A 15,279-nucleotide genomic window follows, 5' to 3' on the forward strand; every position below is an offset into this window, starting at 1 on the left:
ACACACACACACAAAGGTAGGGTATTACACCAGCGATATGGCATCCCCTGATGTTAGAATGTCTGATTAGAGAAGAGAGTATAGTATTCATACCCCTTGACTTATTGCACATTTTGTTGTGTTACAGCCTGAATTCAAAATTGATCAAATTTATGTTTTTTTCTCACCCATCTACACACCACACCTCGTAATGACAAAGTGAAAACATGTTTTAAGATTTTTTTTCACATTTATTGAAAGTTAAATACATAAATAGCTCATTTACATAAGTATTCACACCCCTTTGCTATGACACTCCAAATGGAGCTTGGGTGCATCCAATTTCCTTTGATCATCCTTGAGATGTCACTACAATTTTATTGGAGTACACCTATTGCCAATCCAATTATTTGGACATGAATTAGAAAGAAACACACCTGTCTATGTAAGGTCCCACAGTAACAGCGCATGTCGGAGCAAAAACTATACCATGAAGTCCAAGGAACTGTCTGTAGATTTCCGAGATAGAATTATGATAAGGCATCATTCTGGGGAAGGGTATACAACTATTTCTATTTTCTGTGCTCTTGAAAGTTTCCAAGAGCAGAGTGGTCTCCATCATTGGGAAATGGAAAAAAGTATGGAACTTCCCAGACGCAGCCAAGAGCTGGTCGTCCGACCAAACTGAGCAACAGGGCAAGAAGGACCTTGATCATGGAGGTGAACAAGAACCCAATGACCACTCTGACAAAACTACAGATTTCCTTAGCTGAGATGGGAGAACCTGCCAGAAGGTCAACAGTCTCTACAGCACTTCACCAATCTGGCATTTATTGGAGTGGCCAGACGGAAGCCACTCCAGAGAAAAAGGCACACGAATGACTCAGAGAATAAGGTAAAAGGTTATGTGGTCTGATGAGCCAAAAATTGAACTCTTTGGCCTGAATGCAAAGCGATATGTCCGGAGAAAACCAGGCACAGCGTATCACCCATCTAACACCACCCCTACCGTGAAGCATGGTAGTGGCAGTATCATGCTACGGGATGCTTTTCAGCAGCAGGGACTGGAAGACTGGTAAGGATATAGGGAACAATGAATGGAGCCAAATACAGGCAAATCCTTAATGAGAACATGCTCAGTATGCAAACAGACTGGAGTGAAGATTTTAGTTCCAACATTACAATGACCCCAAGTCTACAGCCAAAGCAAAGCTGGAATGGCTTCAGAACAAGAATGTGAAAGTCCATGAGTGGCCCAGCCAAAGCCTAGACTTGAATCTCATTGAAAATCTGTGGAAAGATTTGAAGATTGCTGTTCACCCCCACTCCCCATTTAACTTAACAGAGCTTGAGAAAATCTGTAAGGAAGAATGGGGGAAAATCCCCAAATCCAGATGTGCAAAGCAGATACAGACAAACCCAAGACTACACAAAGATGTAATCGCCGCCAAAGTTTCTTCTACAAAGTGACTCAGGGTTGTGAATACTTATGTAAATTAGATTTCTGTATTTCATTTTCAATAAATGAAATAAAAGAGCATGTTTTCACTTTCTCATTATGGGGTATTGTGTGTAAATGGGCAAATTTTTTAAATGATTTAATCAATCTTGAATTCAGGCTGTAACAACAATGTGGAATAAGTCAAGGGGTATGAATACTTTCCAAAGGCACTGTATATTACATATTTCCTTCATATCTGCCTTTGAAACATTGCATGCATCTTGTCTTACCAAAATGGGAGGTTGGAATGACTGATAGTAAAAATGTCATTGTGTAGTGGGATCAAACTATCAAGCTCCTCATAGGTTACCCAGAGTTCAAAGAGTCTTCCTTGCCTCTGTAACGGCTTTCTTCCTGGGATGAAGGAGGACCAAAATGCAGCGCAGTTAGTGTTCAACATGTTTAATTAAACAATAAACGATGAACATTAACAAATAACAAAATAACAAACGTGAAAGCCGAGACAGTCCTATCTGGTGCAGAACACAAACACAGAGACAGGAAACAACCACCCACAATCCCCAACACAAAACAAGCCACCTATATATGATTCTCAATCAGGGACAACGATTGACAGCTGTCTCTGATTGAGAGCCATATTAGGCTGAACACAGAAACAGACGAACTAGACACACAACATAGAATACCCACCCCAACTCACACCCTGACCAACTAAACACATACAAAACAACAGAAAACAGGTCAGGAACGTGACAGAACCCCTAAAACTCAAGGGGAGGGTCTGGGTGGGCATCTGTCCGCGGTGGCGGCTCCGGCGGAGGACGACCGCTCCACCACCGTCTTTGTTCCCCTCCTTAGCGTCCTTTGAGTGGCGACCCTCACCCCCGACCATGGTCCAGGAACCTTCACCAAGGCCCCTCCTAAATAGAGGAGACAACTCAGGACCGAGAGGTAGCTCAGGACAGAGAGGGAGCTCAGGACAGAGAGGTAGCTTAGGACAGAGGGACAACTCTGGACTAATGGCAGCTCCGGACTGAGTGGCAGCTCCGGACTGAGTGGCAGCTCATGACTGTAGGGCATGCTCATGACTGAGTGGCAGCTCATGACTGTAGGGCAGCTCATGACTGGAGGGCAGCTCATGACTGGAGGGCAGCTCATGACTGGAGGGCAGCTCATGACTGGAGGGCAGCTCATGACTGAAGGGCAGCTCATGACTGAAGGGCAGCTCTGGCAGCTCCTGACTGGCTGGCGGCTCTGGCGGCTCCTCTGGCGGCTCCTGACTGGCTGGCGGCTCTGGCGGCTCCTGACTGGCTGGAGGCTCTGGCGGCTCCTGACTGGCTGGAGGCTCTGGCGGCTCCTGACTGGCTGGCGGCTCTGGCGGCTCCTGACTGACTGGCGGCTCTGGCGGCTCCTGACTGGCGGCTCTGGCGGCTCCTGACTGGCTGGCGGCTCTGGCGGCTCCTGACTGGCTGGCGGCTCTGGCGGCTCCTGACTGACGGACGGCTCTAGCGGCTCCTGACTGACGGACGGCTCTAGCGGCTCCTGACTGACGGGCGGCTCTAGCGGCTCGGGACAGACGGGCGGCTCAGACGGCGCTGGGCAGGCTCTTCCGCATAACACGGTGTCTGCCCGTACTCCTGCGCTCCACGGTAAGCATGGGAAGTGGGCGCAGGTTTCCTACCTGCCCTCGCCACACTACCCTTTATCCCCCCCCCCCCCCCCAAAAAGAAAATTGGGGCTTTCCTCTCGGGTTTCCGTGCTAGCCGCGTACCTTCATAACTCCGGTTCCTCTCTCCGGATGCCTCTGCTCTCCTAACTGCCTCCAGCTGTTCCCATGGGAGGCGATCCCTTCCAGCCAGGATCTCCTCCCATGTGTAGCAACCCTTGCCGTCCAAAACGTCTACCCATGTCCATTTCACCTTTCTCTGCTCCTGCTGTCGCTGCTGTCGCTGCCCGTAGCCACGCTGCTTGGTCCTTTGTATGTGGGTGGTTCTGTAACTGCTTTCTTCCTGGGATGAAGGAGAGAACCAAAATGCAGCGCAGTTAGTGTTCAACATGTTTAATTAAACAATAAACGATGAACATTAACAAATAACAAAATAACAAACGTGAAAGCCGAGACAGTCCTATCTGGTGCAGAACACAAACACAGAGACAGGAAACAACCACCCACAATCCCCAACACAAACAGCTGTCTCTGATTGAGAACCATATTAGGCTGAACACAGAAACAGACGAACTAGACACACAACATAGAATACCTACCCCAACTCACGCCCTGACCAACTAAACACATACAAAACAACAGAAAACAGGTCAGGAACGTGACAGCCTCTTTGCCAGTCTTTCTTTTGGAACTGTATGGCCAGCCTCTGGGGAGCCTGAAAAAGGAATGTTTTAAAGTTGATTGGACACACAGGTAGGGGTATTTAATTCACCTTATAAACCTTGTTATAATCCATACATAGGAATTTGGTTTGTAATGCAAGTGCAGAGCCCAATTTAGTGTAAATACGTCTTGTTTTTGTGTACGGGAGAACTTGCAGATGTTTGGAGCTAAAGGCAGAGGTTTGCTATCAATACTTGAAGCTCTGCCGGCAAAACCCTTGGTGGAAAGTCAACAACCCAGTGAAAACAGGCCTGTCCAGTGTTCACTTCCTGTTTCAGGGGAACTCACTGCCGACGTCAGAGAACTGATCCCGGAGCCTGGCTCAGAAACAAACTGTCTCCTTCACACCCAGACATCACATAGCAGAGCTGCTACGGGCCAGCCACCAGTAGTACTGAAGCCACAGACAGCTTTTATTCTGAAATGTTCAGATGTGGAGGGATTGGTTCACAGGCCCTTATTTCACTATCACCACCCTGCTACATTATCCATGGTGCTAGGGTCTGAGATGGACCAAGTCTCACAGTCTATGGGTGGAAAATACTTGCCTGAGTGTTTATGTGAAAATTATTATAACTGTTAGACCTACTCTGTAGGTGTAATACTGATGCTAACTACCAACAGAGCCAGAAGCACAAACACCAGGAACAGCACAACAAGACAGTTGTTTCACTATGGAAACAAACTAGAAACCACAATGATCAGAGGCAAGTTCAATGTCCACGGCAACAAGTCGATAGAAGACTCATTAGGAATGCTCTTCAAGTCTGGCACTATAGGACGTTACTACACTATAACCCAGCCAGTCATAATGTTAGACTAATAGGATTAGGTCAGTTCAGTACATCTAAAGCAGACACAGCCATTCAGTCATTTAATGAAGATATCAGATAATCAAAAACCCTATTATGCACATCTTACAGAATGACCTACACCATCCATATTGCTCCATGGGGAAACATCCAATCAGAAATCAGCACTACTGTATGACACAACTAGAACTGTTTCCCTGGTTCCTGAGACAAATGCACAATGTGTGCTGTATTCCTCTGCCTTGCTTTAAGGACATAGACAACACCAAGGTCCCTGAAAGTCACCAACTCAATATCTGAATACATTCTATGAAAACATTCAATATGAGTGTTTTGAGTAGTTTCAAGTTGTATGTCACATGCACAAGTACAGTGACAAGCTTAACTTGCAAGCACTATCCAACAGTGAAGTATTCAATATCAAAATAGTATAACTAATAAAATAATATATTTTAAAAAAACAAGGGAAATAAGAGAGGAAGATGTTGTGGCGATTTCGGCGCCAAGATCTTTGTAAGGCAGGGTTTACACACACAAACACACACCACCAGTCCAAGTGAAGGGTTAAAACGGTTTATTATTATCAGGCTACAGCAGCATGGCTGATATACCAAAACTCAAAACAAACAGAGTAAACACTTTGTAAACACTTTGAAGGTCCTCCAATCTTGGTCTTTGGGGGTTCAAACCTTGTTGAAATCATAATTTCCTTTTTTCTTAAAAACCTCCTTCACCATATGCTCTGTCTTTCCAATAACCTCCTACTCCTTCACCTGCCAGGGTCAAAAAGAAAGAAAAGAATAATGAAAAAAAGAAAAGAAAGAAAAAGAAAGACAACCCAGGGCGAGGTTCAGTAGAAGCACTGATTGGTTTCACCTGACTGCAGTTTGGCTCTGATTACAAGTGGAGACAGGTGTGGCTGTTCTGATACAGTCTAGAAGTTTTACCCTGGTCCTGCCTCTGGGGAATACTTCACAATGCTGTCTGTGGCCCTGGCAGCCAAAACACAAAGAAACCTTGCAGGCACATAACTCCATCCACCACACAAGCCATGAAACCGCTACACTATATACAGGGTCAATGCCAGTACCAAATTTACAATGTGCATGGATACTGGAGTATTTGAGTACTGTATGTAGGGATTAGGAGAAAGTGACTGATAGTAGGATAAATAATTATAATAATAGTAAACAGTATGGCAGCAACATAAGTGGTGGGTGGGTGTGTGAGTGATAGGTGGATATACATGTAAACAGGGCTGAAAAGTAGCAGGAATATATAAATACTTATGGTAATATGTAAGCAGGAGTAATCGTGGCCATTAGCAGGATAAATAGATAGATACTAATGGTAATGGCAATCAATAATCAATGAACAGAAGTGTAGCGGTAGTAATAAATATAATCAATATTTATTTTAGCAGTATTGGTGTGAGGGGGAGCAGTAGTTGTTAGCCACAAAACAGTATTATGGCCAGGGGATAGAAGCTTAGGAGTCTGTTGCTCGTTGAGGGTCAGAGTGGCAGAGGTGTTGTTGCCTACCCTCGCCACCTGGGGGGGCGGCCCGTCCGGAAGTCCAGTATCCAGTTGCAAAGGGAGGTGTTCAGTCCCAGGGTCCTGAGCTTGGTGACGAGGTTGGAAATCACTATGGTGTTGAACGCTGAGCTGTAGTTGATGAACAGCATCCTCACATAGGTAGTCCTCTTTTCAAGGTGAGAGAGGGCAGTGTGGAGTGCAATAAAGATTGCATCTTCTGTGCATCTTCTGTGGTACGCAAATTGTAGTGTGTCCAGGGTGTCTGCGATGATAGAGTTGATGTGTGCCAGGACCAGCCTTTCAAAGCACTTCATTATTACAGATGCTAGTGCTACAGGGTGGTAGTCATTGTGGCAGGATGCCTTAAGAGTTTATTGGAAAAGGAATGATGGTAGTCAGTTTGAAACGTGGGAATTACAAGGAGAGGTTTAAAAAGTCAGTGAAGACGCCTGCCAGCTGGTCTGCACATGCCCTGACATCACGCCCTGGAATTACTTCTGGCCCTGTGGCCTTACGAGTGTTGATCCATTTAAAACCTTTACTCACGTCAGCCTCGGAGAGAGATCCCCCCCATTCCTCCTGATCAGCAGGGTCCTTCATGCATGCAGGGCACTGTGTTGTTTTCGTCTAAGTGTGCGTAAAAGACATTGAGTTCGTCTAGTAGAGAAGCATCATTGGGCAGATCATGGCTCGGGCTTCCTTTCTAGTCCGTAATGTACTGTAGCCACTGCCACATACATTGAACGTCTGAGCCGGTATTGTTCCGATATTGTCATTTTGCCTGTTTGATGGCTCTGCGGAGGTCGTCGAGGGACTTCTTGTACACGTTTGTGTCCTCAGCCGTAGCCACAAAGATGGCTGCGATAGCCTTGTGAGTGGTAGCTCTGTCCTTTAGCTTAGCACGCATCTCAGTGTTAACCCAGTAATTCCCTTAATGTAGGGAGGGCTGTGAGAGTTTTGGTTAAAGTAGTTGTAGAAATTATGCTAACAAAAACAGACCCTGAGAGGGCAGGTAAGTGTCCAGGGGATATTCCAAACCAATTTTAGCTCAATGATATGCCACTCTACGATATGGCAGGTCGTATCACAGGGTGTACTGCCCACCATGACTGGAGAGTGTGACGTGGTACAGAACATATAAGGGTACATTATAACACACACACACACACCTGACCACAGCTTCTCATTTAGCATTAGTAGTATGAGAGTCCTCTCACCTGACTGTACTCTTTCTCTATGGCAACCAGTTGTTTACTGAAAGACCTGGGCAGAGAAAAATAAACATCACATAGAAACACAGTTTCATCCAGGATATGTCAGTGAACTGCATTTAGGCTGTAATTATATCCCCTCTTGCCCTCTCTCTCGCTCTCTAAGATACAATAATTGGCAGAAAGCAATAGGCTCACAGCACATACCTTGAAAGCTAATATCTCTAAACACTGATCAGATGCTACACTGGAGCTGAAAGCTCAGTCATAGATCATTCTGTTTCACATACTCGGCATCCTTAGTGTATCTAATGGTTCTTGTGATGTCTACAATGCAAATTGCAGCCATACTGGGGCCATGTACAGCCATACTTATCAGGTATGTACAGTATGTACAGTTGAAGTCGGGAGTTTACATAGGTTGGAGTCAGTAAAACAAATTTTCGCCAACTCCACAAATTTCTTGTTAACAAACTATAGTTTTGGCAAGTCGGTTAGGACATCTACTTTGTGCATGACACAAGTAACTTTTCCAAAAATAGTGTACAGACAGATTATTTCACTAATAATTCACTGTATCACAAATCCAGTGGGTCAGAAGTTTAAGTTGACTGTGCCTTTAAACAGCTTGGAAAATTCCAGAAAATGTCATGGCTTTAGAAGCTTCTGATAGTCTAATTGACATCATTTGAGTCAATTGGAGATGTACCTGTGGATGTATTTCAAGTCCTACCTTCAAACTCAGTGCCTCTTTGCTTGACATCATGGGAAAATCAAAATAAATCAGCCTAGACTTCAAAGAATGCTACCAAATACTAATTGAGTGTATGTAAACTTCTGACCCACTGGGAATTAGATGAAAGAAATCAAATCTGAAATAAATCATTCTCTCCACTATTATTCTGACATTTCACATTCTTAAATAAAGTGGTGATCCTAACTGACCTAAGACAGGGAATTTTTACTGGGATTAAATGTCAGGAATAGTGAAAAACTGAGTTTAAATGTATTTGGCTAAGGAGTATGTAAACTTCCAACTTCAACTGTATTTATACAAACATAGGCTTCAGTAGGATGGAACAAGTCATAGACTGTTCGCTCTACTACCGCACGGCAGCGGTACTGGAGTGCCAAGTTAAGGTCCAAAAGGCTAGTTAAAAGCTTCTACCCCAAGCCATAAGACTCCTGAATAGTTAATCAAACGGTTTACCGGATTATTTGCATTGACCCCCTTTTTTTACGCTGCTGCTACTCGCTGTTTATCTATGCATAGTCACTTTCAACTACCTACATTTACATATGACCTCAATTAGTGTTACCTCATGCATGTAACTGAAGTTGACTTTTACCTTTGTTTTGAATGCTGTTCCCATCAAGGCCACACTGGCTAACCACTATTAAAACATTGTCTCCTTTTTATTACAGCCCAACACCGTGCAGGACGTTTGGCATTTGCCAGAGAACACCAAGATTGGCAAATTCGCCACTGGCGCCCTGTGCTCTTCACAGATGAAAGCAGGTTCACACTGAGCACATGAGCACATGTGACAGACGTGACAGAGTCTGGAGACGCCGTGGAGAATGTTCTGCTGCCTGCAACATCCTCCAGCATGACCGGTTTGGCGGTGGGTCAGTCATGGTGTGGGGTGACATTTCTTTGTGGGGCCGCACAGCCCTTCATGTGCTCGCCAGAGGTAGCCTGACTGCCATTAGGTACCGAGATGAGATCCTCAGACCCCTTGTGAGACCATATGCTGACACATGCACATTTGTGGCCTGCTGGAGGTCATTTTGCACGGCTCTGGCGGTGCTCCTCCTTGCACAAAGGCGGAGGTAGCGGTCCTGCTGCTGGGTTGTTGCCCTCCTACGGCCTCCTCCACGTCTCCTGATGTACTGGCCTATCTCCTGGTAGCGCCTCCATGCTCTGGACACTACGCTGACAGACACAGCAAACCTTTTTGCCACAGCTCGCATTGATGTGCCATCCTGGATGAGCTGCACTACCTGAGCCACTTGTGTGGGTTGTAGACTCCGTCTCATGCTACCACTAGAGTGAGAGCACCGCCAGCATTCAAAAATGACCAAAACATCAGCCAGGAAGCATAGGAACTGAGAAGTGGTCTGTGGTCACCACCTGCAGAACCACTTATTTATTGGGGGTGTCTTGCTAATTGCCTATAATTTCCACCTTTTGTCTATTCCATTTGCACAACAGCATGTGAAATTTATTGTCAATCAGTGTTGCTTCCTAAGTGGACAGTTTGATTTCATAGAAGTGTGATTGACTTGGAGTTACATTGTGTTGTTTAAGTGTTCCCTTTATTTTTTTGAGCAGTGTATTTCTGTAACCCTTACTGAGAAGGTTATTGTAGTTGAAGTCATCTGTTGGTTTATTCTGTAGGTTGGATCATTTTGAATATCACCGCTACCAGTTCTAATCAATAATCATTTCTAAAATGATTGATTGGATGTATTACTCCATTACGCTGCTGTCCATTGATTATTGATTGCCATTACCATTAGTATTTATCCTGCCCCTGGTCACTATGACTATCACGTTTTAGGGAAGACCAGACAGTGTCGAAGTAACAAAAGTTTATTAGTAGAACAGGGGGCAGACAAAACAACAGGTAAAGGGCAGACAGAGGTCAGTAATCCAGATCAGAGTCCAAAATTGCATATTCAACAATTTACAAAAAAATTTAAGCTGAAGTTTGGATTTTATTTTAAGAATAAGGCCTGCTTCTCTTTTGAAGCCATAAGGAGGCTAGTATCGGCTACATTTATGCATATACTAGACTATGAGGATATTTTATATATGAATGATTCCGCTCTGTGTTTGAGATCCATTGACACCCTTTACCATGGCGCATCGAGATGTATTTTAAACTGCAAAACCCTTACGCACCACTGCACGTTATATAGAAGATTTGGCTGGCCTTCTCTAGTCAATCGTAGGCTCAGTCACAGGTATACTTTTATTTACAAAGCCATTTTGGGTTTACTACCATTTTATATATGCATTTTTATTGTTCAGAAATGTGGTGGGTATCAATCAATCAAATTTATTTATAAAGCCCTTTTTACATCAGTCGATGTCACAAAGTGCTATACAGAAACCCAGCCTAAAACCCCAAACAGCAAGAAATGCAGATGTAGAAGCACGGTGGCTAAGAAAAACTTCCTAGAAAGGCAGGAACCTAGGAAGAAACCTAGAGAAGAACCAGGCTCTGAGGCGTGGCCAGTCCTCTTTTTGCTGTGCAGGGTTGAGATTATACATGGCCAAGATGTTCCAACGTTCATAGATGACCAGCAGGGTCAAATAATAATAATAATCACAGTGGTTGTAACATGTCAGCACCTCAGGAGTAAATGTCAGTTGGCTTTTCATAGCCGAGCATTCAGAGTTAGACAGCAGGTGCGGTAGAGTAAGAGTCAAAAACAGCAGGTTCGAGACAAGGTAGCACATCCGGTGAACAAATCAGGGTTCCATAGCAGCAGGCAGAACAGTTGAAACTGGGGACAGCAAGGAGTCAACAGGCCAGGTAGTCCTGAGGCATGGTCCCAGGGCTCAGGTCCTCCGGGAGGGTCAAGGAGAGAGAATTAGAGGGAGCATACTTAAATTCCAAACTGATTTTGGTTAAAGGGCTTTTATGTACTCCGCACCATCGGCTTGGAACACCTTACAAAATACTTTTAAACTGGAAGAACTTGTCCCGATTGGTGTTTTTAAATCATTGATGAAGGATTTTGGGGCTGATTCCCTGGCCTGTCAATGTTTTTAATTTGCTGTTTTATGACTTTGTTATACTCTTGTGAATTCTATGTTTTTTTACTAGATTACCTGTAGTTTTTCATGTTGTCTGCCCTTAATTGTGTAAAGACTTGGTGCTGCCTGTCTTGGCCAGGACGCGCTTGAAAAAGAAATTTCAAATTTAATGATCTCTTCCTGTTTAAATAAAGGTTAAATTTAAAAAATAAAGAGGTACAGAACGGCAGGCAGTCTCAGGGTCAGGGCAGGCAGAGGTCAATAATCCAGTGTGGTGTGACAAAGTACAGAACGGCAGGCGCAGGGCAGGCAGAATGGTCAAAACCGGGAAAACTAGAAACAGACAGGAGCAAGGGGAAAACCGTTGGTAGGTTTGACGTACAAAACAAACTGGCAACAGACAAAACAGAGTACACAGGTATAAATACACTGGGGATAATGGGGGAGATGGGCAACACCTGGAGGGGGTGGAGACAAGCACAAAGACAGGTGAAACAGATCAGGGTGTGACAATTATTACTGTTTACATGTATATCCTACTAACAGTCACTTTTCATGTATAAACCAAACTCAACTCTCCAGTACCCCTCCACATTAAATAAGGAACTGGCATTGACCTGTATATCAAATCAAATCAAATTGTATTAGTTACATGCGCCGAATACAACAGACATTACAGTAAAATGCTTACTTACTAACCAACAATGCAGTTTAAAACAATAAAAAATATGAATAAGAAATAAAAGTAACAAGTAATTAAAGAGCAGCAGTAAAATAACAATAGTGAGACTATATACAGGGGGGTGCCGGTACAGAGTCAATGTGCGGGGGCACCGGTTAGTCGAGGTAATTGAGGTAATATGTACATGTAGGTAGAGTTATTAAAGTGACTATGCATAGATGTTAACAACAGAGAGTAGCAGCGGTGTAAAAGAAGGGGGGTAATGCAAATAGTCTGGGTAGCCATTTGATTAGATGTTCAGGAGTCTTATGGCTTGGGGGTAGAAGCTGTTTAGAAGCCTCTTGGACCTGGACTTGGTGCTCCAGTACCACTTGCCGTGCAAAAGCAGTGAGAACAGTCTATGACTGACTAGGGTGGAATGTGTACAGGAAGTTGTGTCGCCATCTTCCTTCCCACTTTGTCATTTCGACTTTCCTCCAGGAGCTTATGACTGCATGGAAGTCCCCATCTACATTAAAAGTGTATATATCTCTATGGGTCATGACCAGATTGCGGGTGCATCACCAGGGGCGCACCCTCTAGTATCGCAATTCATGAATGGTGCCTGCAGACTTTAGCCCCACAAGGCTCCTTCAGACCCTCATGACATTGCATTGCTTTCTTGACATTGCTATGAACAAAACAAATCCTACCTAGTTTTGTCGCACCTGGACTACTGCCCAGTCATATGGCCATGTGCCACAAAGAGGACCTATCTCTCCTGGCTCACAGTAGAGGAGAGATTGACTGCATCACTACTTGTCACTACTCAGACACCCATGCATACCCCACAAGACAATCCACCACGGGTCTCTTCACAGTCCCCAAGTCCAGAACGGACTAGGGAAACGCACAGGACTACAAAGAGCCATAACTACATGGAAATCTATTCCACATCAAGTAACTCATGCAAGCAGTAAAATAGATTTAAAAAACAGATAAAACTGTGAGGAGACACAAACACAGGCACACACACATGTATACTCCCACACACGCCAGCACACGCAGTCTACACACACTTATGCATGGTGGTATTAGAAATGTATTTTAGATATGTAGTGGTGTAATAATGTACTGTTTTATTTCATTTTATGCCTCAATTTGTTTGGATCCCAAGAAAGGTAGCTGCTGCCTTAACGGCAGCTAATGGGGATCCTAAAGTTAGATGTTGTCCTACGATCACTCATGAGCCCAGCATCATGAGCCCCTGTCTTCATTGGAGTTACAGTATGGGAGCACTCAGTCAAGTCTGCCTTTCTACTGGCTATTGTTTCAGCCAAGCGTGTTGGAGAATTACATGCACTTTCTACCCTTCCTTCGTGCCTGACTTTAGCAAAAGATGGAGCGATGAGTGCTTTGGCCAAATCCAGCATTCTTACCTAAGGTGATTTCACCATTGCATGCTAACCAGCCCTTAATCATAGCAGCAGTTCACCTGCCTCCCCACCCCTTACAGGAGAGTCATGAGTTGCATGCACTCTGCCCGGTTAGGGCATTGAGTACGTTATCTTGCTGCAACAAGAATTTAGCGTCAAACAGAATAGCATTTGTGTGTTATGGAGATATAACAGTATAACTTTGGACCGTCCCCTCGCCCCGGGCGCGAACCAGGGACCCTCTGCACACATCAACAACAGTCACCCACAAAGCATCGTTACCCATCGCTCCACAAGAGCCGCGGCCCTTGCAGAGCAAGGGGAACCACTACTTCAAGGTCTCAAAGCGAGTGACGTAACCGATTGAAACGCTATTAGCGCGGACCACCGCTAACTAGCTAGCCATTTCACATCCGTTACACTCACCCCCCTTTCGACATCCTCCTTTTCCGCAGCAACCAGTGATCCGGGTCACGGCACCAATGTAACAGTATAACTTTAGACCGTCCCCTCGCCCCGACCCGGGCGCAAACCAGGGACCCTCTGCACACATCAACAACCGTCACCCATGAAGCGTCGTTACCCATCGCTGCACAAAAGCCGCGGCCCTTGCAGAGCAAGGGGAACCACTACTTCAAGGTCTCAAAGCGAGAGACGTAACCGATTGAAACGCTATTAGCGCGGACCACCGCTAACTACAATGGGGGAAAAACGTATTTAGTCAGCCACCAATTGTGCATGGTCTCCCACTAAAAAGGTGAGAGAGGCCTGTAATTTTCATCATAGGTACACTTCAACTATGACAGACAAAATGAGGGGAAAAAAATCCAGAAAATCACATTGTAGGATTTTTTATGAATTTATTTGCAAATTATGGTGGAAAATAAGTATTTGGTCACCTACAAACAAGCAAGATTTCTGGCTCTCACAGACCTGTAACTTCTTCTTTAAGAAGCTCCTCTGTCCTCCACTCGTTACCTGTATTAATGGCACCTGTTTGAACTTGTTATCAGTATAAAAGACACCTGTCCACAACCTCAAACAGTCACACTCCAAACTCCACTATGGCCAAGACCAAAGAGCTGTCAAAGGACACCAGAAACAAAATTGTAGACCTGCACCAGGCTGGGAAGACTGAATCTGCAATAGGTAAGCAGCTTGGTTTGAAGAAATCAACGGTGGGAGCTATTATTAGGAAATAGAAGACATACAAGACCACTGATAATCTCCCTCGATCTGGGGCTCCACGCAAGATCTCACCCCGTGGGGTCAAAATGATCACAAGAACGGTGAGCAAAACTCCCAGAACCACACGGCGGGACCTAGTGAATTACCTGCAGAGAGCTGGGACCAAAGTAACAAAGCCTACCATCAGTAACATACTATGCCACCAGGGACTCAAATCCTGCAGTGCCAGACGTGTCCCCCTGCTTAAGCCAGTACATGTCCAGGCCCATCTGAAGTTTGCTAGAGAGCATTTGGATGATCCAGAAGAAGATTGGGAGAATGTCATATGGACAGATGAAACCAAAATAGAACTTTTTGGTAAAAACTCAACTCGTCGTGTTTGGAGGACAAAGAATGCTGAGTTGCATCCAAAGAACACCATACCTACTGTGAAGCATGGGGGTGGAAACATCATGCTTTGGGGCTGTTTTTCTGCAAAGGAACCAGGACGACTGATCCGTGTAAAGGAAAGAATGAATGGGGCCATGTATCGTGAGATTTTGAGTGAAAACCTCCTTCCATCAGCAAGGGCATTGAAGATGAAACGTGGCTGGGTCTTTCAGCATGACAATGATCCCAAACACACCGCCCGGGCAACGAAGGAGTGGCTTCGTAAGAAGCATTTCAAGGTCCTGGAGTGGCCTAGCCAGTCTCCAGATCTCAACCCCATAGAAAATCTTTGGAGGGAGTTGAAAGTCCGTGTTGCCCAGCAACAGCCCCAAAACATCACTGCTCTAGAGGAGATCTGCATGGAGGAATGGGCCAAAATACCAGAAACAGTGTGTGAAAACCTTGTGA

At 44.8% G+C, this 15,279-nt stretch overlaps 1 protein-coding gene across 2 annotated transcripts in view; it reads left to right on the forward strand.

Annotated features, from left to right (window-relative positions):
- The window catches only part of LOC129857863 (nascent polypeptide-associated complex subunit alpha, muscle-specific form-like), a 127,794-nt gene that overhangs the window by 36,577 nt on the left and 75,938 nt on the right, over positions 1–15,279 (forward strand). The window contains exon 7 of one of the 2 annotated variants that reach the window (XR_008759957.1): positions 8,814–13,932. The exons of the other annotated variant lie outside the window; for it this stretch is intronic. The gene's annotated coding sequence lies outside the window, so the exon portion shown is untranslated. Of the gene's footprint in view, positions 1–8,813; positions 13,933–15,279 lie in introns of those variants that run through there. 2 annotated transcript variants of the gene reach the window in all.

This window comes from Salvelinus fontinalis, chromosome 6, assembly GCF_029448725.1.
Source record: "Salvelinus fontinalis isolate EN_2023a chromosome 6, ASM2944872v1, whole genome shotgun sequence".
Taxonomy (NCBI): Eukaryota; Metazoa; Chordata; class Actinopteri; order Salmoniformes; family Salmonidae; genus Salvelinus; species Salvelinus fontinalis.